This window comes from Macaca thibetana, chromosome 11 (assembly GCF_024542745.1).
Source record: "Macaca thibetana thibetana isolate TM-01 chromosome 11, ASM2454274v1, whole genome shotgun sequence".
NCBI lineage: Eukaryota > Metazoa > Chordata > Mammalia > Primates > Cercopithecidae > Macaca > Macaca thibetana.
In genome coordinates this window covers 45,771,950-45,798,904 of record NC_065588.1, presented here as the reverse complement: position 1 = coordinate 45,798,904, position 26,955 = coordinate 45,771,950, and the positions used below count along the sequence as shown (strand labels likewise).

General features: G+C 40.2%; 2 protein-coding genes and 1 long non-coding RNA gene across 7 annotated transcripts in view; 1 reads left to right on the top strand and 2 right to left on the bottom strand.

Annotated features, from left to right (window-relative positions):
- LOC126930835 (tubulin alpha-1A chain) overlaps positions 1-26,955 on the top strand; it is a 421,509-nt gene that overhangs the window by 158,296 nt on the left and 236,258 nt on the right. The window lies entirely within an intron of this gene.
- The window catches only part of LOC126930849 (uncharacterized), a 252,338-nt gene that overhangs the window by 96,367 nt on the left and 129,016 nt on the right, over positions 1-26,955 (bottom strand). Inside the window, exon 1 of one of the 2 annotated variants that reach the window (XR_007717690.1) lies at positions 22,086-24,077. The exons of the other annotated variant lie outside the window; for it this stretch is intronic. This is a non-coding gene — a long non-coding RNA (uncharacterized LOC126930849). Of the gene's footprint in view, positions 1-22,085; positions 24,078-26,955 lie in introns of those variants that run through there. 2 annotated transcript variants of the gene reach the window in all.
- Positions 1-26,955, bottom strand: part of SPATS2 (spermatogenesis associated serine rich 2) — a 168,827-nt gene that overhangs the window by 96,367 nt on the left and 45,505 nt on the right. The gene's annotated exons all lie outside the window — the stretch shown is intronic.

Below are 26,955 nucleotides of genomic sequence, written 5' to 3'. Positions count from 1 at the left end.
ATCGCTTGAACCCAGGAGGCAGAGGTTGCGGAGAGCCGAGATCACACTATTACACTCCAGCCTGGGCAACAAGAGTGAAACTCCGTATCAAAAAAAGACTAAACTCAAAAGACAGAAATTGTTAGAGTGGCTGGAAAAACAAGATCCAACTGTATGCCATCTACCAAAAACACTATAGATTCAAACACAGAGAGACTGAGAGTTAAAGAATGAAAAAAGATATATCATGCAAACCAATAATAAAAGGGCTTAGTATCAGATAAAATAGTATTATTAGAGACAGAGAGAAATCATTATAAGAGAGTCATGACATCAGAAACATAGAACAATTATAAATATATATCCACCAAACAATAAGACCTAAAATACATGCAGCAAAAATTGGCAGAAAGAATAAAGAGTTCAACAATGATAAAGACTTAAGTATCCCACTCTCAGAAACTGATATGGTTTGGCTGTGTCCCCACCCAAATCTCACCTTGAATTGTAATAATCCCCACGTGTCAAGGGTGGGGCCAGGTGGAGATAACTGAATCATGGGGCAGTTTCCCCCATACTGTTCTCACCGTAGTGAATAAGTCTCAAGAGATCTGATGGTTTTATACATGGGAGTTCCCCTGCACAAGCTTTCTTGCCTCCTTTCATGTAAGATATGACTTTGCTCCTCATTCACCTTCTGTCATGAATGTGAGGCCTCCCCAACCATGTGGAACTGTGAGTCAAACCTCTTTCCTTTATAAATTACCCAGTCTCGGATATGTCTTTATTTGCAGTGTGGGAACAAACTAATACACTGATTAAAAACCCAGACTGGGCCGGGTGCAGTGGCTCACGCCTGTAATCCCAGCACTTTGGGAGGCTGAGGCAGGCGGATCATGAGGTCAGGAGTTCGAGACCAGCCTAACCAACACAGTGAAACCCCATCTCTACTAAAAATACAGAAATTAGCCAGGTGTAGTGGCACGTGCCTGTAACCCCAGCTACTCAGGAGGCTGAGGCAGGAGAATCGCTTGAACCTGTGAGGCAGAGATTGCACTGAGCTGACATGATGCCACTGCACTCCAGCTTGGGCAACAGAGCGAGACTCCGTCTCAGAAAAAAAAAAAAAAAAAAAAAAACACAGACAGAAAATCAGTAATACTCTTCCATCCAACAAGAAAATAATATATATTCTCTTCAAGCACAACCAGAACATCCTCAAGGACAGACTATATCCCCAAGGGCCAAAGTCAGCTCTACTGTCTGTTTTTATAAATAAAGTTTTATGCTAACACAGGCATTTCCATTGGTTTATGTATTGTATATGGAGGCTTCAGCACTACAACAGCAGAAATGAATAGCCGCAACACAGACCATATGGCACATAAAGCCAAAATATTTATTATATGGCCCTTTATAGAGAAAGCTTGTTAAATTATATGATAGAGCATAAGAAATTCTCAATTTTAAAATGATTGAAATCATACAAAGTAGGTTCAACAACAACAACAGAATTAAATAAAAATGAAGAGCAGAGAGAAGTATGGGAAATCTCTAAACATTTCAAAATAACGAACATACTTTTTTTTTCTTTTTCTTTTCTTTTTTTTTTTTTTTGAGACAGGGTCTCACTGTTGCCCAGGGTGGAGTGCAGCAGCAGCACGATCATGATTCACTGATCCTCTCACCTAAGCCTCCCAAGTAGTTGGGACTACAGGTGGGCACTACCACACCCAGAAAAGTTTTGTATTTTTTGCAAAGATGGGGTTTTGCCATGTTGCCCGGGCTGGTCACAAATAAACAACAGTTCTAAACAACCCATGAATCAAAGAAAAAAAAAATTCAAAAGGAAAATATTTTGAACTGAAAGAAAATAAAAACATAACACATCAAAATTTATGGGATATAGCTAAATTGGTACTTAAAACATCTATAGCAGAAAAGAAGAAAGGTCTTCAATCTATAGCTTCAGTTTCCAATTTCAGAAATTAGAAAAAGACAAGCCAACTAAATCCCAAGCAATCAGAAGGTAGGAAATACTACAGATTAGACCACAATCAATTGAAGAGTATACAGAAAAACACTAGAGAAAAGCAATAAAACCAAAAGTTGGTTCTTTTTACCTACAGATAGGATGACCAGAATAAAAAAGACACAATTTACCAAAATCAGGAATAAAAGAAAGGACATCATTACAGACCCTACAAAAATTCCAAGGGATTATGAAGAAATGCTATGAACAACTTTATGTCCACAAATTTGACAATTCTGATGAAATGAACAAATTCCTAGAAAAACATCCCTTACCAAGACTGACTTAAAAAAGGTAGGATATCAAGAAATTGAATTAATAATCTAAAATCCTTCCCCTACACACATAAAAAAAGCACAAGGCCAGATAGTGTCTTATCAAATATTTAAAGAAGAAATAAAAGAATTCTCCACAAACTCTTTTAGAAAATAGAAGAACAAGCTGGGTGCAGTGGCTCACACCTGTAATCCCAGCACTTTGGGAAGCCGAGGTGGGGGGATCACGAGGTCAAGAGATTGAGACCATGCTGGCCAACATGGTGAAACTCCGTCTCTACTAAAAATGCAAAAATTAGCCAGGCATGGTGGTGTACACCTGTAGTCCCAGCTACTCGGGAGGCTGAGGGAAGAGAATCGCTTGAACCCAGGAGGCGGAGGTTGCCGTGAGCTGAGATTGCGCTACTGCACTCCAACCTGGGGACAGAGCAAGACTCTGTCTCAAAAACAAAGGAAAAGAAAATAGAAGAACAGTCTGGGTGCAGTGGTTCATGCCTATAATCCCAGCACTTTGGGAGGCCCAGGCAGGTGGATCACCTGAATCAGGAGTTCGAGACCAGCCTAGCCAACATGGCAAAACCCCGTCTCTACTAAAAATACAAAAACTTAGCTGGGCATGGTGGCAGGCACTTGTAATCCTAGCTACTTGGGAGGCTGAAGTAGGAGAATTGCTTGAAATTGGGAGGTGGAGGTTGCAGTGAGCCAACATCGTGTCATTGCACTCCAGCCTGGGTGACAGAGTGAGACTATGTCTCACACAAAAAAAAAGAAAATAGAAGAACATTCCCTAATTAATTCTATGAGGCCGATGTAGTAGGCAGAATTCTAAAGATATCTCCCCAAGATTCCTGTCCCCTCATTATTCAATCAAACATAATCTATGTACTGCTATGAAGGGACTTTGCAGATATAATTAATATCACAGACCTTAAAATAAGGAGATTAGTCTGGATTATCTGGATGGGCCCAATCTAATCGCATGAGCCCTTAAGAGGGGAGAAATTTCTCTGGTTAGAGCTAAGAAAGATGCATCACGGAGGTGTGGCAAAGGGGAAAGAGAGATTTGAAGCAAGAGGAACCTAATTTGCTGTAACTGGCTTTGAAGGGGGCCAGGAGGCTAGGAAATGCAGACAGCCTCTAGAAGCTGAGAAGAATCCCAGGTCAACAGCCAGGAAGGAACGGAACCTCAGTCCTACAGTCACATGGAACTGCATCCTGCCAACAACCTGACTGGGCCTGAAAATGAATTCTTCACTAGAGCTTCCTGAAAGGAACAAAACCTTGCCTTGGTTTCGACCGTGTAGAGAACCATCTGAGCCACATTGTGCCCAACATCTGACCTACAGAAACTGAGATGAGACATGCACGTTGCTTTAAATCATTGTTTGTGGTAATTTGTTACAGCAGCAACAGAAAACTAAAACAACCCATGTTTGTCTGATACTGCAACCACACAAAGACATCACTAGAAAACTACAGATCAGGCTGAGTGTGGTGGCTTATGCCTGTAATCCCAGCACTTTGGGAGGCCAAGGCGAGCAGATCACCTGAGCTCAGGAGTTCGAGACCACCTTGGGCAACATGGTGAAACCCCATTTCTACTAAAAATACAAAAATTAGCGGGGTGTGGTGGCATGTGCCTGCAGTCCCAGCTACTCAGGGGGCTGAGGCATAAGAACCACTTGAGTCCGGGAGGCAGAGGTTGCAGTGGGCTGAGACTGCATCAATGCACTCCAGCTTGGGCTACAGAGTGTGACTCTGTCTCGAAAAAAACAAAAAAACAAAAAAAAAAACACAAAAAACACAACCACAGTTCAATATTCCTCATAAATATAGGAGAAATACATCATTAACAAAATATTAGCAAGCCAGGCCAGGCACAATGGCTCACGCCTGTCTATAATCCTAGCACTTTGGGAGGCCGAGGCAGGCGGATCACTTGAGCTCAGGAGTCTTGACCAGCCTGGGCAACACAGTGAAACTTCGTTTCTACAAAAAACATTTTAAAAAATTAGCCAGGCGTGGCAGCACACGCCTGTAGTCCCAGCTACTTGGGAGTCTGAGGGAGTAGGATCACTTGAACCTGGGGGGGTTGAGGCTGCAGTGACCCGAGATCATGCCATTGCACTCCAGCCTGGGTGACAAAGTGAGATGCTGTCTCAAAAAAAGAAAAAAGGAAAGAAAAAATATATATAAATATGCAAGTCAAATTCAGCAACATAGAAAACAATTGTAATATCATGACCAAGTGAGACTTATCCAGGAATGGAAGATTGGCTTAACATGCAAAAATCAATTAATGTAACACACAGTATAAATCAAATAAATGATAAAAGTCACATGATCATCTCAATAGATACAGAAAAAGCATTTTCACACACCCATACCCATTCATGGTTTTTAAAAAAGGGAAAATGTTCTTACCTTTATAAAGGCCATCTATGAAAAACCTACAACTAATATCATACTTTATAGTAAAAGAAAAAATATTTTCTTCCTTAGATCAGAAAAAACGAGAATGCACGCCCTCACCACTTGTTTTCAACAACATACTGAAAGATCTTGTCAGTGCAATATGGAAGAAAGAAAAGAAGTTAAGGCATCACAATTGGAAAGGAAGAAGTAAACTGTCTTTATTCAAAGATAACATGACCCATATACAGAAAATCCTAAGGAATCCAAACACATATACACACACACCAAAAATACCGCTAAGGACTAGAACGTTAGTTCAGCAAGTTCTAATAATTAAACCAATATACAAAAAGTAATGGTATATGGCTGGGTGCAGTGGCTGACACCTGTAATCAAAGGCTTATCAAAATCTGAAGATACTGGAACTTGATATCCTCTTAAGGAAAATTTGCCTCCAAATTTTAAGTGACTGCAAATAACTGTTTGAAACAGAATTGTAACACATGGCTTTTTAGATTTTCTGTATATACGTTAAGATTGTGGACAACTGAATGTGATCTTCAGTACAACCAATAAAATCTCAACTATGAAAGAAAAAAGGTAACTGGATTTTGAAAGGAAACTGGCAAAGAGATTCAGTAGAGTTGTGAAAGAAAGTCAGATTGCTGTTAAGTGGACTAATAAAGAAGCAGAAGAAAAGAACATATCTACTTCTCTTTCTAAAAGAGGGGGAAGATAGTCTACTTAAGGAGAAAATAAGAAGCTATTTTTAGGATTGAAGGAACATGTTTTTAGGAAAGAGGGCAGAAACCAACAAGGAGAAATAAAGATTGAAGGTCTGAACGAGAAGAGATATTGATGGACTACAGTACTTGAGAATACAAGTGCAATTTGATGAATAGCAGATTTAAAAAATTAGAACAACTGGGCCGGGCATGGTGGCTCAAGCCTGTAATCCCAGCACTTTGGGAAGCCGAGACGGGCGGATCACGAGGTCAGGAGATTGAGACCATCCTGGCCAACACGGTGAAACCCCGTCTCTACTAAAAAATACAAAAAACTAGCCGGGCGAGGTGGCGGGCGCCTGTAGTCCCAGCTACCCAGGAGGCTGAGGCAGGAGAATGGTGTAAACCCGGGAGGTGGAGCTTGCAGTGAGCTGAGATCCGGCCACTGCACTCCAGCCTGGGCGACAGAGCGAGACTCCGTCTCAAAAAAAAAAAAAAAAAAAAAAAAAATTAGAACAATTAACTCAGGAAAGAGGTACTATTACTTAGAAATAAGTACTAATCCAAGCCAGAGTTGAAGAGGGTTTGAGCCAGGAATGTGGCAGTAAGGAGGAAATAGAAAGGTATAAGATACACTGTAGCCCAATTAGAAAACAATGATCATTTATTACACTATTTAAAGAAATTAATATCTATAATGCACTTAGAATAGTGCTTGGTACATAGTAAACACCATCTAAGCAGTGGTGAAATAAATTTTTTGAAAAACAAAATGTATTTGAGAAGGGGGAAACTTTATAGCGGAGAAAACTAGCAAAAACCACCTTAACCAAGTGACCAAAGTTATCAGCACTATTAATAAGGCAAATGAACATCACGTGGCTCCTGAAATACTTAACTGAGAAAGACACAACATCATTTACAATAGTATTCCTGCCAAAACTGCATAATATGAATCTAATCATAAGGAAACACCAAACAAATTGAAGGACAATCTGCAAAATAACTGGCCTATATTTATTAAAAAATATCGGCCAGGCACAGTGGCTCACACCTGTAATCCCAGCACTTTGGGAGTCCAAGGCAGGTGAATCAGAAGGTCAAGAGATCAAGACCATCCTGGCCAACATGGTGAAACCCCGTCTCTACTAAAAATACAAAAATTAGCTGGCTGTGGTGGCACGCACCTGTAGTCCCAGCTACTCGGGAGGCTGAGGCAGGAGAATCGCTTGAACTCAGGAGGTGGAGGTTGCAGTGAGCCAAGATTCTACCACTTACTGCACTCCAGCCTGGTGACAGAGTGAGACTCCATCTCAAAAAAAAAAAAAAAAAAAAAAAAAAGACAGACAGAAAGAAAGAAAGAGAGAAAGAGAAAAGAAAAGAAAAGAAAAATATTAATGCCATGAAATTCAAAGAAAAATTGAAGAACTGATCCAGATTAGAGACTGAAGACATGATAACTAAATATAATGCATGGTCCTGGATTAGATCTTAAGAGTGGGAGAAAAGAGGCTGCTGTAAGGGACATGAATGGGACAACTGGCCAGATGGAAATAAGGGGCTGTACATCAGGAAATACACTATTACATCAACATTTATTTCAGTTTCTGGACTTTGACTCTTCGGGTTTATGTTAGAGAATGACTTTGTGATTAGGAAATATATGCTGCAATATTTAGGGACAGAGGAACACGAAGTCTACAGCTTACTCTCTCAAATGGCTCAGGAAACAACAATAATATGAATATGGAGAGAAAGAACGATAAAGCAAACGTGGCAAGATGTTAACATTTGGTGCTAAAGAAAGCATATCAGAGAGTTCTTTGTATTATTTTTGTAACTTTTCAGTAAGTTTGAAATTATGTCCAAAAGTTAGAAACCTATTGCTGCATAAACATACTCTAAATTTAACTTGGGGTATTAGGAACTTAACCTGATGAAACTTCTAAAACGTAAGTGGAAACTCCTCTCTGCTTTTGTAGCAAAGAAATGAAAATGGAATCTCAGGAAAATGATGTCAGCATAAAGACACAGGGAAGGGCAAAGAGGCCAGGTGTTCCTGGCAGTAGTAAGAAAAAGAAACAAATAATGCACATTCCCAGCATCAGTGGATACCTGAACAGGAGGGATGACTGCTAAGGTGGGAAGGAGTTTCAGCTGAATGTCTCCAAACCTGAACTCTTGATTTTATTCATCACCCCCAAAGCATACACTTTCCCAAGTCTTTGCCTTCTCAGTATATGGTACCAACCACTCACCCAACTGCTCAAGCCAAAAGCCCTATAATTATCCTTGACTCCTCTATTTTCCTCAGATACCACAACCAAATGATCAGCAAGTTCTAACTATTCTCCAAATCCAACTGCTTTTCGCCATTCCACTGTTACCACTCTAGTCCAAGCCATCGTGATTTTTACAGCTTGTACTATTATAATAGCTTCCTGAGTTCCCTGCTTCTCCTGTTAATGTAGTCTATTTTCCACACAGAAGCCAGCTGTTTAAGAAAAAACAATTCAGATCATGACACTCCTCTACTCAAAACCCTTCAGTGCTCCCCATGACCAACAAGCTACCTGACCTGGCCCCTGGAACTGACAACTTCCTCCCCCATCATCACCCCTTGCTCAATGCACTTCAGCTAATCCCTGCCATGCCTCCAGCAAGCCAAGCACCTACCACTTCAAGGCCTTTGAACCTGCCATTCTGTCTGCCTGGAATGCTCTTTTCCTAGATTCACATGAATCATTGTCTCTCTTTGTTCAAATGTCATCTCCTCAGAGATTCCTTCTCTAACCATCCTACGTACAGCAGTCCCTGCCACTCTTATTCCTTTACCCTGTGTTTTTCTACAACAATATTTTTTCTACAACTGTTACCATCTAGCATTATATTCCGTATTTATTTATTGTCCATCTCCCTCAATAGGATATAAACTTGAGGACAAGAACTTGGACTCCATGAGGACAGAGCCTTTGATTTTCTTGATAATTCTTGTATCCCTGGGCCTAGAACTATACCTGGCACATAGCAGATAGGCAGTAAATTAGCTGACTGATTGAATGAATGAAGAGTACTCCTGATCATGAGGGTTATATGACAAGGTAATAAATAATTCATTAAGCCATTCACTTAAATGTGTGCATTTTGCTGTATATGTTATACTTAAAATTTATTTTAAGAAGAGACTTAACATTATTGCTCATCGGCAAGATGCAAAATAAAAATTAAAAACACAGGAATGGCTAAAATTTTTTTAAAATAGACAATCCCAAGTTTGGTCAGGACGTGGACCAACTAGAATTCTCAAATATTGCTCATGGGAATGTAAAATGGAAAAATAACTTTGGAAAACTATCGGGAACGTGCTAATAAATTTAAATATATGCCCATCTTATGACATGGCAACTTCACTCCTAGGCATACATCCAAAAGAAATAAGTACATATGGCTACAAATAAGAATATTAACAGAAGCTTTATTCATAGTAGCCCAATCTGGAAACCTAAGACTAATTGTGGTATATTGATATAATGGAAAACTACTAATAAAAACGAAACACCGAAAAAAGAAACACTGCTACATACAACATAGATATATCTCATAGGCATTGTTAAGCAAAGAAGTCAGACCCAAAGAGTACATATTATATGATTCTGTTTATATCAAGTACAAGAACAGGCAAAAATAATATCAGTGATAGAAGTTAGAATATTGATTACCTCTGGAGGGACAGTGTTCCTCTGAGAAAAGACATCAGGGAACTGTCTTGGTGGGGAAATGTTCTACATCTTGATCTGGGTGGTAATTACATGGATGCAACATATGTAAAAATTCATTGAGGTATACCCTTAAGATTTGTACATTTTACTGTACAAAAACAACTTGAAAGCTTTTTAATTTTTTTATGTAAAAACGGGGAAAACTTCAAAGTATATTCTTGACTAGTCATTTGTACATAAGAAACCATTCAGTAGCCAGGCACAGTGGCTCACACCTGTTATCCTAGCACTTTTGGAGGCTGAGGCAGATGGATCACTTGAGCTCAGGAGTTCTAGACCAGCCTGGCCAATAAGGCAAAACCCCATCCCTACTAAAAATACAAAAATTAGCCAGGCGCGCTGGCATGTGCATGTAGTCCCAGCTACTCAGGAGGAGGCTGAGGCAGGAAGACTGCTTGAGGCCAGGAGACAGAAACTGCAATGAGCTGGGATTATACCATGGTGCTCTGGCCCGGGTGACAAGAGCAAGACCTTATCTTAAAAAAAAAAAAAAAAAAAAAAAAAAAAAAAAGGCTGGGCACCGTGGCTCACGCCTGTAATCCCAGCACTTTGGAAGGCTGAGGCAGGCAGATCATGAGGTCAGGAGTTTAAGATCATCCTGGCTAACACAGTGAAAGCCCGTCTCTACTGAAAATACAAAAAATTAGCCAGGTGTGGTGGCAGGCGCCTGTAGTCCCAGCTACTCGGGAAGCTGAGGCAGGAGAATGGCGTGAACCTGGGAGGAGCTGGCAGTGAGCCAAGATCACACCACTGCACTCTGGCCTGGGTGACAGAATGAGATTCCATCTCAAAAAAAACAAAAACAAACAAACAAAAAACATTCAGTTAACCATTTTCCCAAATGGGAACAAATGTATGTAATACTATATTGTATTAATTAAATACCATACTGTATTAAATTAAAATCTGAAATGTGGGGATACTAGTAAATAATAATGGCTGGATGTATTAAAAGAAAATAAAAATTATTAAATCCGTGTTTTTATACGAATTTGTTGATGCTTACCAAATGATAAAACAAGATTTGAAACTGTTAGTCTGGGATTAGTACCCACTGAGCTAGGGCTTAAAGCTAATAAAACCAATGAACCCGATTCCATATTCAAGTTAGCCTTGCTCTAAAGAAGTATATGGTCACAGACCACATCCCTAGTATTAACTATGACCCCTGAACCAGAGGGTACAGCTCAATGACTCTCAATGTAGAGAAATGAGAGAACAGACACATGTAGTTCTCAACTTATTACTCTCATTGTTCTTTATACTTATTTTTCATTTCAAATCACAACAAAAGAGGGCCTAAAGTTTTATATTTATTGGAATGGGAACATGTATTAAAAGGAGATGAGCGAGGGAGACAAAAAGCAGAATAGGGTTACCAAGGGCTGGGCGGGGGAAGGAGTTATTGTTTAATGGGTAAAAAGTTTTTGTTGGGGTGATGAAAAGTTTTGGGTTAGACAGTGGTGATGGTTACACAACACTGTGAATGTATTTAATACCAGTAATTTGGCATCAACATACAAATGGTTAAAACGATAAATATTATGTTACGTATATCTTTAAACTTCAGTAATAGATCCCAAATAGCCAAAACAATCTTGAAAAAGAAAAACAAGGAGTTGGAGACCTCACACTTCTTGATTTCAAAACATATTACAAAGCTATAGTGATCAAAACAGTGTAGTACTGTCATAAAGACTATCTAGACTAATGGAATAGAATAGAGAACCCAGAAATAAACCTTCACATATAGGGTCAAAAGATCTTCAACGAAGGGGCCAAGACCATTAGATGAGAAAAGGACAGTCTCTTCAACAAATGACACTGGGAAAACTGGATATCTACATGCAAAAGAATGAAGCTGGACCCTTACCTTACACCATATACAAAAATTAACTCAAAAACAAATAAGGAACCAAATGTAAGACCTAAAACTATAAAACTAGAAGAAAATGGGAAAAGCTTCATTAGGCAGGATTTGGCAATTTATTGGATATGACAGCAAAAGTGCATGCAAAAAAGCAGTAATAGACAAATGGGATTACATTAAACTTAAAACTTCTACGCAATCAACTGAGTAAAAAGGCAACCAATGAAATGGCAGAAAATACTTGCAAGTCATATATCTTACAAAGGATTAATATCCAGAATTTATGAAGAACTCCTGCAAATCCACAACAACAAAAACAAAAACCCAACTTTACAATAGGCAAAGGAGTTAAACAGGCATTTCTCCAGAGAAGATAAATAAATGGTCACCAAACATGTGAAAAGATGCTCATAATTAGAGAAATGCAAATCAAAACCACAATGACCAGGAGCTCATGTGCTCTTCAAAAAAGCAAAATAAAACCAGGGTCAGGTTTAAATGGCTTACACCTGTAATCCCAGCACTTTGGGAGGCTGAGGCCAGCAGATCACTTGAGGTCAGGAGTTCGAGACCAGCCTAGCCAACATGGTGAAACCCTGTCTCTACTAAAAATACAAAAATTAACCAGGCGTGGTGGCGCATGCCTGTAATCCCAGCTACTCGGGAGCCTGAGGCAGGAGAATCGCTTGAACCTGGGAGGCGCAGGTTGCAGTGAGCTGAGATCACGCAACTGCACTCCAGCCTGTGTGACAGAGAGACTCCGTCTCAAACAAAACAAAATACAATGAGTTAACACCTTGTACCCACTAGGATGGCTGCTACCCAAAATAAAACAAAGCAAAAACAAAAACAGAAAACAAAATAAGCATTAGTAAAGATGTGGAAAAATTGGAACCTTTGTGTACTGATGGCAAGAATGTAAAATGGTATGGCCACTATGGAAAACAGTATAAAGGTTCTCAAAAAATTAAAATTAGAACTACCACACGATCCAGGACTCCCAACTCTGGATACATATTCAAAAGATCTCAAAGTCGAATATCAAAGAGATATTTGTGTACTCATGTTCATGGTAGCACTACTCAGAAAAGAGGTGAAAGCAACCGGTGTCTATCAAAGGATGAATAGATAAACAAAATGTGGTATATACATACAAGAGAATATTATTCAGCCTTTAAAAAAAGGAAATCCTGTCACATGCTACAATATGGATGAACCTTGAGGACAATACACTAAGTGAAATAGGCCAGTTGCAAAAAGACAAAAACTGTATGATTCCACTTACATGAAGTAAAGTAGTCAAACTCACAGAAACAGAAACTAGAATGGTGGGCCACGGGCTGGGTGGTTGTTTAATGGGTATGGAATTTCAGTTTTGCAAAGATAAAAAAACTTTGGGAGATCTGTTACACAACGTGAATATACTTAACACTCCTGAACTTTTATATATGTGTGTGTGTGTGTGTGTGTGTGTGTATATTTTTTTTTCTTTTTTAAATTTTAAATGGAGTCTCACTCTGTCGCCCAGGCTGGAGTGCAGTGGTGCCATCTCAGCTCACTGCAATCTCTGCCTCCAGGGTTCAAGCAATTCTTCTGCCTCAGCATCCCGCTTAGCTGGGACTACAGGCACCTGCCACCACACCCAGCTAGTTTTTGTATTTTTAGTAGAGACAGGGTTTCACTATGTTAGCCAGGCTGGTCTCAAACTCCTGAACCCGTGATCTGCCTGCCTCACCCTCCCCAAGTGCTGGGAGTACAGGCATGAGCCACCACGCCCAGCCACCTGTGTGTTTTATCATCATTTTTGCAAAAATCCAAAACGATGACAAAACACACAGGTACTGAGGTATGGACAAACAGGCCCCTCTTATCTAAGTGAGAATGTAAATTTATATAATATCTTTGGAAGACAACTAAGCAGTAGTTGTCAAAATTTAAAATGTATATATTATTTGACCCAGGAAGACAATTTCTTTGGTTTTTTTTTTGACAAGGTCTTGTTTTGTTGCCCAGGCTCACTGTACCTTCAACCACCCAGGTTCAAACGATCCTCAAACGAATAGCTGGTACTACAGGTGCATACCACCACACCTAGCTAATTCTTGTATTTTTTATAGACACAGGGTTTCATATGTTGCCCAGGCTGGTCTCAAACTGCTGAGCTCAAGTGATCCTCCTGCCTTGGCCTCCCAAAGGCCTAGCTAATTTTTGTATTTTTAGTAGAGACAGGTTTCACCATGTGGGCCAGGCTGGTCTCGAAGAGACACTCGGGAGGCTGAGGCAGGAGAATCACTTGAACCCAGGAGGCGGAGGTTGCAGTGAGCTGAGATCATGCCACTGCACTCCAGCCTGGGCGACAGAGCAAGACTCTGTCTCAAAAAAAAAAAAAAAAAAAAAGAAGAAGAAGGAAGAAGAAGGAAGAAGGAAGAAGGAAGAAGGAAGAAGAAGGAGAAGAAGGAGAAGAAGGAGAAGAAGGAGAAGAAGGAGAAGAAGGAGAAGAAGGAAAGAAGAAGAAGAAGAAAGAAGAAAGAAGAAAGAAGAAAGAAGAAAGAAGAAGAAGAAGAAGAAGAAGAAGAAGAAGAAGAAGAAGAAGAAGAAGAAGAAGACCTAAATTCTAGGCCAGGCACAGTGTCTCACACTTGTAATCCCAGCACTTTGGGAGGCGAAGGCTGGTGGATCACTTGAGGTCAGGAGTTTGAGACCAGCCTGGCCAACGTGGTAAAACCCCGTCTCTACTAAAAAAAAAAAAAAAATTAGCTGGGTATGGTGGCACATGCCTGTAACCCTAGCTGCTAGGGAGGCTGAGGCAAGAGAATCGCTTGAACCCGGGAGGCGGAGGTTGCAGTGAGCCGAGATCACACCACTGCATTCCAGTCTGAGTAACAGAGTAAGACTCAAAAAAAGGAACAAAAAAGGGCATTTCCTCAGGTCAAAATGGTGAATATGAGGCCTTTCCCTAAGTCTGCTTTCTCAAGTGTCTTTACTCACTGGCACCAATTTTCTACCTTAATCTAAAAACTCTCCCATAATTATAAGACTTGATCACCATACATTTTATTTTGAAAAAATGAAGTTTTCATTTTGAAAAACCAATTAATTCTTTTTATAAAAAATAGAAACTTCAAATTAGAACAACATAGAATTTCTGGAAATTTAAAAGACATTCTAAGTAGAAAATCAGAAGCCATATGATACCACAACTCCTCTTTACTACTATTAAAAGACACAAGGCCCTCCAAATTGCTTAACATTAGTCATCAGCAGCAGCTGTAGATGTGGGAGTAGAGGGAGCTCAAAAGGAGCAGAGCTGGAACACATGTTTGTCTCCTCCTATTTCACTGCTAGTTCGGTAGTTAGAGCTGTCTGCGCCTTCCTCCTCACACAGGTGGCTCTAACCCAAACCCAACTGAGCCAAATTATCCTCAGCTGTATGACTCTTCATAACGGATTTAAACAATGCTGATCATTTTATTCCCACCCCCTTCCTTACACACACACATAAAACTCCGGTCCTCAGCAAGCAGCTCAAGGGATTGGGGGCAGCTATTAAGCAAAAACAAAACAAGGCAATTAAGAATAACTATATTCACTGATTCTAACCCATAAAGGGAGATTCCAAGCATACAGAAAAAGCAATTTCTAAAAACCTTGTTAACTTACAAAATTATTAACTAATCAACTGTTATTTAACATAAATTATGTGCCAATACTGATGATAAAAAATTATGAAAGATGGAATATTATTCAGCCTTTAATAGTAAGAAAATTCTGACAGGTGCTATAACATGGATGAACCTTGAGGATATTATGCTAAGTGAACTAGGCCAGTCACAACCAAACAAATACTGTATCATTCCATTTATATGAGGTACCTAGACCAGTCAGATTTTACCAAAAGTAGATTGGTAGCAGCCAGAGGCTAGGGGGAAGAGGGAATGAGAGTTATTGATGAATGGGTACAGTTTTGGTTTGGGAAAATGAGAAAAGTTGTGGAGATGGATGCACAAGAATGTGAGTATATTAACACCACTTCAAAATGGTTAAAACTGTAAACTTCATGTTATATGCATTCTACTGAAATTTTTTTAAATTAATGCAATAAGAAAAAAAAATATGAAAGAAAAAGTTCATTTCTTGACCCAGCAAGAAGACTCTAGAAATACTGATCAAGGGGTAAAAAAAGCAAAGAATAGCAATATCAGGAATTTTTTTTAAAGAGCTAGTATAGATCTTACAGACATTAAAATTACAAGTCAAAAATACAAATGACCTTATGCCAATACATTTGAAAATTCAGGTAATAAATTTCATGAAAAACAAGTTACCAAACAGACTCACAAAAAAGAAAAACTGACATAGTCCTGTATCTCTAAAAGAAACTGAGGTCAAAATTTAAAATTCTCTCATAACAGAAAGGGTTTCATTTCTTATTTATTTCTGGTAGGAATGTAAACTGGTATAACTTCTTTAGAATACAGCATTATTTTGTAAAGTAGCACACCTGTCAATCCTATGATCCAGAAATTCAAGTACTAGAGAAACTCTTGCTCATGGTACATTAGAAAACATGTAGTATTTGTAACAGTAAGAAAATGGAAACAACCCAAATGTCATCAACAAGAGAATAAACTGTGATGTATTCACTAAATGACTGTACTGCTGCAAAAATGTGTCAACTATATGCAATGATATAGATGAATCTTAGCAATAATGTGAAGTAGAAAAGAAAATTCCAGATTACATACAGCATAAGACCCTTTTATTTTCATAAAAAATACAACTAATGCTAAAACAATATATTATTTAGACACACATATATTTGATAACTAGTTTTTGAAAAGTTTACTTTGGGAGGCTGAGGCAGGCAGATTGCTTGAGCCCAGGAATGAGACCAGCCTTACCTTTTAAAAAACTTTATCGGCCAGGCGCAGTGGCTCACGCCTGTAATCCCAGCCTTTGGGATTACACGAGGTCAGGAGATTGAGACCACCCTGGCAAACACGGTGAAACCCCGTCTCTACTAAAAAATACAAGAAAATTAGCCGGGCGTGGTGGCGGGCGCCTGTAGTCCCAGCTTCTCGGGAGGCTGAGGCAGGAGAATGGCATGAACCCGGGAGGTGGCAGAGCTTGCAATGAGCGGAGATCGCGCCACTGCACTCTAGCCTGGGTGACAGAGCGAGACTCCGTCTCAAAAAAAAAAAAAAAAAAACCTTTATTGTTTGCCATAGGAGGATGTGAAGTAATTGATTCTTACATATCGCTAGTGGGAGTATAAAAATCTGTTTAGCAAAATCTACTAAAGCTAAACATAAGCAAACCCTATGACCCAGCAGTCCAATCCTAATACCCAACAAAAATGCATTTATAATGTGTACCAAAAGACATGTACAAGAATGTTTATAGCAGCATTATCTACAAGTCCAAAAACTAGAAACAAACCTAAACATCAATCAACTACAGAATGGATAAATTATAACACATTCACAGAAAAGAATATGATACAGCAATGAAAAAGGAGCTACTGATGATACAACAAGGATGAATTTCAAAAGCAATGCTAAGCAAAGAATGTCAGGTGCAAAAGAGTGCATGCTGCATGTTTCCATTTATATGAACCTCATAATCGAACAAATCTCATCTATTGTCACATAAGTCAGAATACTGGTCTTGTGATATAAATCAGAATACTGGTCAGGGAGAGAATCTGGGTCAGAGCACAGGGAGGCTTCTAGGATCCCGGTAATGTTCTATTATCATGATCTGAATAGTGGTTACATGGCAGTGTTCAATGTAAAAATTCATTACATTGTACCCCTAAGGATTTTGCATTTTATGTGTATTACACATCCCCCCAAAAAAAAAAAAAAAAAAAAAAAAAAAGGTTTACCAAAAACAAAGAAAAAAACTAAAGATGTCCTTTTACCTCTTACCTTCATGGTTTAATCGATGCTGTCCATTACCCTTAGCATGCACTGACTGACACCCCTAACTGAACACTGGTAGGCTAACAGGCAACACTGGCATACACTCAGGCTTTTCTCTTCCCATTATGTGATACTTACTAAGAGTCTAATCTATTTGTTGTTCTCAAACCTATTTAACACCAGTTGTGCCCATAATTACAATTACATAATTGTCATGAAATATTAATACTGGCTAGGCACGGTGGCTGACACCTGTAATCCCAACACTTTGGGAGGCCAAGGCAGGCAGATCGCTTGAGGTCAGGAGTTCAAGACCAGCCTGGCCAATGTGGTGAAACCCCCATCTCTACTAAAAATACAAAAAAATTAGCTGGATATGGTGGCATGTGCCCGTAATCCCAACTACTCGGGAGCCTGAGGCAGGAGAATTGCTCGAACCTGGGAGGCAGAGGTTGTAGTGAGCTGAGATTGTGCCACCGCACTCCAGCCTGGGCAACAGAGCAAGACTCTGTCTCAAAAAAGACAGAAATGTTAACACATGGCCGGACATGGTGGCTCATGCCTGTAATCCCAGCACTTTCGGAGGGCAAGGTAGGTGGATCGCTTGATCCCAGGAGTTCGAGACGAGCCTGGGCAACATAGCAATACCCCGTCTCTATAAAAAATTTAAAAATTAGCCAGGCATGATGGCACACGCCTGTAGTCCCAGCTACTCGGGAGGCTAAGGTGGGAGGATCACCTGAGCAGTGATAGCACCACTGCACTTCAGCCTCTGTGACAGACTGAGACCCTGTCTACAAAAAAGAAAAAAAAAAAAAGTAAATATATCAGTAAACTATAAGAAAAATTATTTCTTTGAAAACTAAATTGAAGGCTCTAGAAGACTAAACCAATACAAATTATTTTTAAAACTGTCCTCAATTTAAATGTGGGTGAGACACATATACAAGTTGGGAGGGAAATTAAAAATCTAAAAAAAGGGTTTGTACTCATTGCTTCAAGTCCCTAAGAGTTCTCACTCTGCTTTAAAAAACCGTAAATAGAAGTTGCAAGCATGTACTACAGGGTGTAATTAATGCCAAAAATATGAAGAATTCTAATCAGCAAACTCATACTAAATACATCAAAGACTGGTGAATAAATGTACATTTGTTTCAAGCTAAAATAAAACACTATGGGCCGGGCACGGTGGCTCACACCTGTAATCCCAGCACTTTGGGAGGCCAAGTGGGGTGGATCACCTGAGGTCAGGAGTTCCAGACCATCCTGGCCAACATGGTGAAACCGTCTCTACTAAAAGTACAAAAATTAGCTGGGCGTGGTGGTAGGTGCCTGTATTCCCAGCTACTTGGGAGGCTGAGGCAGGAGAATCGTTTGAACCTAGAGGGGCAGAGGTTGCAGTGACCCGAGATCTCACCACTTCACTCCAGCCTGGGCAAAAGAGCGAAACTCCATCTCAAACGAATAAAACAAACAAAAAATGCTATGGTATGTATGTATATATCATTTTTTATTTCCTGCTTTAATCAACTTTTCCAATTAACAGTAAACACCATATAAGATCTAATAATAACAGATAAGAGAACTATAATCAAAGAAAGTTTGCCCTAATAACTTCTGGCAAACTAATACAATCTACTAGACAGATAAAACAAAAATATTAACTGTCAATAAGTCTACCTATTATAATGACAAAAGATAAATCAAACTGACCAAAGTTGAGACTGTTGTGCTTAAAAGCATATGCCTCTGGGGCCACGTTAGCTATTCTCATTAATCAAAAGGGCAGCATGGTTCCCTATTCAGGTATGTTCTGGTTAATATCACAGATGTCTCAGAAGAAGATGGCTGCTGAACGGACTACATGGGGCTCAAGAATAAAGGTTCTGAGTATCACTGAATTAGAAAAACAATGGTCTGAGTTTCTCTCTCTCTTTTTTTTTTTTGAGACAGAGTCTCGCTCTGTTGCCCAGGCTGGCGTGCAGTGGCAGGATCTCAGCTCACAGCAACCTCCACCTCTCAGGTTCAAGTGACTCTCCTGCCTCAGCCTCCCAAGCAGCTGGGATTACAGGCGCGTACCACCATGCCTGGCTAATTTTTGTATTTTTAGTAGAGATGGGGTTTTGCCATGTTGGCCAGGCTGGTCTCGAACTCCTAACCTCAAGTGATCTGCCCATCTTGGCCTCCCAAAGTGCTGAGATTACAGGAGTGAGCCACTGCACCTGGCCTGAGTTCTCTTAATAGAAAAGACAAGAGATTTTTACTAATAAATTTGCCCTCAAACTTTTCTCTGTAACGTAATATTTAAAATGCCTTCCCTGACTCTGATATAATTCTCAGAAAAAAACAATAAAATTCATGTTACACAAGAACATCCATTTAGGTGGAATTTGGATACAACAGTTTCTTACAGGGTTTCTTTAAATCAACTGATTGAAAGCATTAGAGGACTCTCAGTGATAGAACTTTGAAGCTTCTCATTTCATTCATTATTTAACTAATATTCATTGAATGCTTACAACTTTCTAAGCTTTGTGAGAGCTTGGGTGGGAGGAGGATGCTCTTTCAGTTTCACAGAAGAATTATGGTATATCAGAATGTAAGGAGGCTTTAATATGACAGCAGGTGGTGGAAAAGTGGGGACCAAGCCACTTAACTATTCAACTGTTTGACAATAAAGAGATTTTTAAAAATAGAGTATTAGGCTAGGCGTGGTGGCTCACACCTGTAATCCTAGCACTATGGGAGGTCAAGGCAGGAGGATCACCTGAGGTCAGGAGTTTGAGACCAGCTTGGCCAACATGGGGAAACCCTGTCGCTACTAAAAACTACAAAAATTAGCCGGTGTGGTGATGCGTGCCCGTAGTCCTGGCTACTCAGGAGGTTGAGGCAGGAGAATCGCTTGAACCCAGGAGGCAGACGTTGCAGTGAGCCAAGATCGTGCCACTGCATTCCAGCCTGGGCAACAGAGTAAGACTTCATCTTAAAAAAAAAAAAAAAAAAAAAAAAAGAGTATTAACCAGAGTGCTAGCAAGGCAAAGCAAAAGGGGTTTCCCCCAAATAGGGAAGACTTTTTTCTTTGAAAAGGGATGAGGAAACAAACATACTACAGAGAAAGGTAATACCTATCGAAGTAGAAAATAAGGGACGAACAACACAGAAAGGTAATCAAAGACCAAAATAATCTTACATTCACAGTCAATTAAATAATTTTTTTTTTTTTTTTTTTTTTTTTTTTTTGAGACAGAGTCTCTCTCTGTCGCCCAGGCTGGAGTGCAGTGGCCGGATCTCAGCTCACTGCAAGCTCCGCCTGCCGGGTTTACGCCATTCTCCTGCCTCAGCCTCCCGGGTAGCTGGGACTACAGGCGCCCACCACCTCGCCCGGCTAGTTTTTTGTATTTTTTTTAGTACAGACGGGGTTTCACCGTGTTAGCCAGGATGGTCTCGATCTCCCAACCTCGTGATCCGCCCATCTCGGCCTCCCAAAGTGCTGGGATTACAGGCTTGAGCCACCGCGACCGGCCAATTTTTTTTTTTTTTTTTTTTTTTCCAACAGGGTCTGGTTCTGTTTCCCAGGCTGGAGTGTCATGGCACAGTCTTGGCTCACTGTAACCTCCGTCTCCTGGGCTCAAACGATCCTCCTACCTAAGCCTCCTGAGTAGCTGGGACTACAGGCACACGCCACCACATGCAGCTAGTTTTTGTATCTTTTGTAGCGATGGGGTTTCACAATGTTGCCCAGGCTGATCTCAAACTCCTGAGCTCAAGTTCAAGTGGTTTGCCCACCTTGGCCTCCCAAAGTGCTGGGATTACAGGCATGAACCACCACGCCCAACCCTAATCTTTATTTAATGCCTACTATAGGCCAGGAACTATGCTAATAATGCAATTTCACATGCATTATCAAAAATCTTCACAAAAACTCTGTTAGGTAAAGGAAACATACTTCTGAAACAAACAAAAAGACAAAAAGAACTAGAGGGAAGATTAAGGAGGTCATACTAAATGACTCCAACTTTTTAGTTATGGAAACAGGAGGAAAGAAAGCAGGAAAGCTTGAGGGCTTGAGAGGAACAGATAGGAAACTAACATTTACTGCTTACTAAGTGCCAGCCACTGTAACATCCACTACATACATGTCATGTAATTCTGTGAAGTACTTATCATTCATTTAACTGAAGAACTTGAGGTCTGAGAGTTTCCCAAGACCAAAGAGCTGGTAAGTGGTGAGGTGATGATTCAAACCTAGCTCCATGAAACTACAAATTATATTTCCTTCTGCTATATCAACATCAGGAATGTGCTAGAGAATAAATATGAGAGGAATAAAAAGATCATAAAGCAGCAAAGGCCCAGTTAAAATCACACCGCATGAAATTAGAGTAGATAATGCCAACTCTGTGCCCTCTGCTCCCTGAGTTCAATCACCCAGGTAAAAAGCATTTAACATTAGGAAGTTGCTTGAATTGCAACGAATTTATATGTACATTTAAGGACTAATATAGGGCAGATAAGTTTTACCTCCCTTTAAATTATCATTATTGTTCTTTACAAAATATTCGGCACTGGGTAGGCTTACAGGACTTGCCACCCAACTATTTGAAGCTACAGTTTAGGTAGCTGTACATAGTCCAAATTCAACACTAATCTGAGGAAGTATCTATTGTCAATCAAAATATCAGAAAATATCCACCTAAGAATAACTTTTCTTTTGTTTTCAAAACTGACTTTATTTAAATGAATAGGCCCTAAAACTAACAGACATTGGATTATTGCCAAAAATCATAATACAGATCTGTTTACTTCACCTTTTTATGATGTAGGAGAAAACCTTTCAGACTTTAAAATGGACCAGAATTACGCATCTTCAATGGAAACGAGGCACTGTGTAATGTGTACCCTTCCTAGTTATCTCATTCTATAGGATTTGTATCCCTCATGGTCTTTGAGCTACTTTATAACTGTAAATTGTAGATAAGTGGTAGCAGTGCAAAGGTTGTTTTTTGTTTTTTGGTTTGTTTTTGAGACAAAGTCTTGCTCTGTTGCCCAGGCTGGAGTGAGTGGTGTGATCTCTGCTCACCACAACCTCCGCCTCCTGGGTTCAAGCGATTCTCCTGCCTCAGCTTCCCGTGTAGCTGGGATTACAGGCACATGCCACCATGCCCAGCTAACTTTTGTATTTTTAGTAGAGACAGGCTTTCACTAAGTTGGCCAGGCTGATCTCGAACTCCTGACCTCATGATCTGCCCACCTCAGCCTCCCAAAGTGCTGGGATTACAGGCATGAACTACTGTACCCGGCCCTCATTTTATACCTGTATGAAAATCAGGATTTTTGACTGTTTTTTGGTTTTTTTTTTTTGAGACGGAGTCTCGGTCTGTCGCCCAGGCTGGAGTGCAGTGGCCGGATCTCAGCTCACTGCAAGCTCCGCCTCCCGGGTTCACGCCATTCTCCTGCCTCAGCCTCCTGAGTAGCTAGGACTACAAGCGCCTGCCACCTCGCCCGGCTAGTTTTTTTGTATTTTTTTTAGTACAGACGGGGTTTCGCCGTGTTAGCCAGGATGGTCTCAATCTCCTGACCTCGTGATCCGCCCATCTCGGCCTCCCAAAGTGCTGGGATTACAGGCTTGAGCCACTGCGCCCAGCCCTGACTTTTTTTTTTTTTTTTAATCCCTTAATAAATATAACATGTGGTAGATGACCTGGAAAATAAAAAAAATTTTAATGCAAAAGCTCAAAGCTCAAGGGAAAGAAACATCCTTTTCTACCCATCTACATGCTTAATGAAGACCAAACAAAACTTGTGCCTTGTCTCTTCTCAGTTCCAAAATTTTAGGACTCTAAGAAGCATAGTCATTGTTGAAGCTGGTCATTCATTAAGGGCCCATAACTCACAAAAGAATTGTTTGAAATGGTATTTCCAGCTGCTTTTCCTTGATGCATAGTGTAAGTAAAGGACTGTCTCAAGAACAGAAGCTTCATCATTTCAGAAATGCTTTCAATCTTTTGTCTAAACTACTTTTGTTAATTGCACCAATAAAACAGACGGTATGTTTTCATAATGAACTAAATATCTACATTTGACAAATGCTTTTTCTGATTCAAAATACTTGTGCCGGTACACATCTGTACAATCATTAAGAATGTTAAATACCTCTGCTGCTTTCAAAATAATAGCTGTCTTCTACTAGTATATGTCATATGAAAGGATAGAATGAGCAAGTATTTTTTAACAAATTCACTGGATTCTAATATTCACACAGAGTTTAAAGAAGCCCAAACCAGAAATCCATGTACAAACTAAACATTAAATCAACAATGTATTTTAAATTCATTAATACAGAAAGGAAAGGGCATATCAATGCTCAGACATTCTGGCTGAGCCCCAAATTTAAAATTATCTCTAATACCACTAGTCTCTATGGAATTACTGGTTTCACAAACAGCTTTTTTCCTCACACAGGATCAAACTAATCCACTGGCAGTCTCTGGAAAGAAGCAGTAAAATCAAGTTGTACCAAAAATCTTTACACTCAGCATTCATTCAAAGCCTTCCAAACCACTCCCAGGCTTGTAACATGTCAGAAAAATATTGCTCTAGCAAGTAATTATTTTGCCCAAAAATGAATAGAGCAATTTAGATTGGAAATAATTTGCTATCCCTGTCATTCATAAATCCATGCTACTATATTATGTCTTAAAATGAATGTGTAATGCATGTAACATATCATGCATTAAATATTCTAAAAGATATGCTTTCATCTAGCTGAAATTAGTTAAGTAATACTAGGATACTTAAAAGCATAAAAAGTTAACTCTTTTTTCTCCCCACCCCTACTCCCTCCAAACCACTTGGGAACCTTGGGAGGGGAACAGGAGTATGTGTCAGGTGGAGGGAAAAAGAATGCAGATAAAACAAATAAGACAACTGAAAAGGTATAAATGTTAATCCCAAAACTTCTGCCAAATTGCAACTGAAGTTAACGTATTGCAGTGAAGTCTTCTGATTTACAGTAGTTCAAGATCTGTAAGTACCTACTGTCTGTTTTCCTATAATGTAACTCATTTCAAGACTTGGTTTTCTGGGCCGGGCGCGGTGGCTCAAGCCTGTAATCCCAGCACTTTGGGAGGCCGAGACTTGGGATCACGAGGTCAGGAGTTCTGACCATCCTGGCTAACTCGGTGAAACCCCGTCTCTACTTAAAAAAACTAGCACGGGCGCCTGTACAAATGGCGTAAAAACCCGGGAGGCATGTGCCACTGCACTTGGGCGACACAGCGAGACTCCGCAGTTTTCTGAATTCTATAGCCACAAATTAGCTGTTTTGCAGGAATTCTAAAAGTATTTTTCAAATACCAAGTAAAAGTAATTTAGTCAGCTGGCCACAGTAGCTCACACCTGTAATCCCAACACTTTGGGAGGCTGAGGTAGATGGCTCACTTGAGGCCAGAAGTTTAAGACCAGCCTGGGCAACATAGTGAGACTTGCCTCTATAGAAAAATAAAAATAAAAAATTAGGCCAGGTGCAGTGGCTCATGCCTGTAATCCCAGCACTTTGGGAGGCTGAGGCAGGCAGACAACCTGAGGTCAGTAGTTTGAGACCAGAATGGCCAACATGGCAAAACCCCGTCTCCACTAAAAATACAAAAATTAGTTGGGCGTGGTGGCAGGCACCTGTAATCCCAGCTACTCGGGAGGCTAAGGCCGGAGAATCCCTTGAACCTGGGAGGCAGAGACAGTGGTGAGCTGAGATCACGCCATTGCACTCCAGCCTGGGTGACAAGAGCGGAACTCTGTCTAAAAAATATTAAATTAAATTAAAATTAAATTAAAAATTAGCCAGGCATGGTGGCACACACCTGTAGTCCTAGCTACTTAGGAGGCTGTCCTAGCTACTTAGGAGGCTAAGGCAAGAGGATCCCTTGAGCACAGGAGGTTGAGGCATTGCACCACTGCACTCTGGCCTAAGAAACAGAGTAAGACCCTGCCTCAAAAAAAAAACAAAAAACTGAGTCATTTCAAATGAAAGCTACACGGTGAAACCCCATCTCTACAGAAAAACACAAAAATTAGCCCGGCATGGTGGCATGTGTCTGTAGTCTCAGTTACTCAGGAGGCTGAAGTGGGAGAATGGCAAAAGCCCGGAAGGCGGAGGTTGCAGTGAGCCAAAATCATGCCACTGCACTACTGCCTGGGCAACAGAACAAGACAGGGTCTCTAAATACACAAATACGGTCTCTAAATACATAAATACATACATGCTAATGCACTTTTTCCCTCTATCCCAATTCAACAATGTATAGATCTGGATACCAAGAAAAATAAAACAGGTTAATGATTACGTTCAGGCATTTCTTCTTCCCAGAAGTGTTGTAATATAGCAGACAGCTATTTCTGCAACAACTTTCTATTTGCTAGGCTACTGTCTTCTTTTAGGTCATCAGAGAAGATGGGTTGAATCTCTCAGGATGTACAAACCCAGAAAGAGAAAGAAACAGCAAAACGGGAGGAAAAAAACAAAATGGAAACAACACAAAACACAACAGCCTCTACAAACACATATCATAAATCACCTTTTCTGAATATTTTACCTCCAGAGCCAGATCACTACACAAGGTGAGCAAAGCCTTTTCAGATGGGGTCAGGCAGTACAGTAGTTCTAGAGACAGTGCCTTAATGCTGTTCAAAGACTCTTCTAACCTGCTTTACAGTCTCTACATTCTAAATTATTTCCATCACCTAACCCCTTTTCAAAATTTCCCTTAGGAGTATCCCTACAAGAATTAAGAAAGTTAGCTAAACTAACTCAACTGAAAGTGTGAATGACAAACAGGCACACATATTCTTTAACCCTTGCAAAGATGTTACTTATGGATTCAGCTAATCCCTAAATGGTAAAAATTTTAATACAGAGATTTTAATTTCTTTTTGTTTCCTCTTTGGAGAGAGAAGCATCATTAAGTCTACTCTGATACAAACGAAAGACAGGAAATTGAATGTCAGTCCAAAGCTCCCAAGTCCTGTCCCTACTGAAGAAAAGAGGTTTTTATTACTGGGAAGTCTTCTTCCACAGCTCTTGACAAACCAGTTCTTGAACGTTTAAAAGAAGAGAGGCCATCTTTCATCTCCCTGCCTAGTGAAAAAGGGAAGAGAAAAGCCTGACCTGCTGTATTTCTAGCTTCCAAAACTTGTTGATAGGTGTATGTGTGGGGTGTTTGGTGTTTTAAAATACGTTTGCAAATTCTTTCATCCTTCTCCCATCAGAAGGTAGAGTCTCATTCTTCTCATGAAGGGAATGCAACAGAAGGGGCACTGAGCAACCTCAGAAGCAACCTAGGTCATAAAGGTGATAAAGGCCAGGCACAAAGGCTCATGCCTGTAATCCCAATACTTTGGGAGGCTGAGGCAGGCAAATCATTTGAGGTCAGGGGTTCATGACCAGCCTGGCCAATATAGTGAAACCCTGCTTCTACTAAAAATTCAAAAAAATTAGTTGGGCGTGGTCATGGGCGCCTGTAATCCCAGCTACTGGGAGGCTGAGGCAGGAGAACTGCTTGAACTCGGGAGGTGGAGGCTGCAGTGAGCTGAGATCACACCACTGCACTCCAGCCTGAGCAACTGAGCAAGACTCCATCTCAAAATAAAATAAAATAAAATGAAAGGTGATAAAACTTCTGCCAGGTGCTCTCTCAGGCAACTTCGAAGTCCTAAATCACCATATAAGATATCCAGTAAGCCTCACAGAGTTAGAGAGATGTCTGGGAACACCAGCTGTTAAGGCTTCCCAGCCCAGCCACCAGATATATGAATGAGGAACCCTCTGAGATAATGACTCCAGGCCCAGCTACCATCCATCTACAACCGCGTAAAGAGACACTGGTGAGGAAGCCTTCTAAATGATTCCAATCCCAGCTATGACCTGACTGCTTCAAGAGAAACCCTAAGAAAGATCTGCC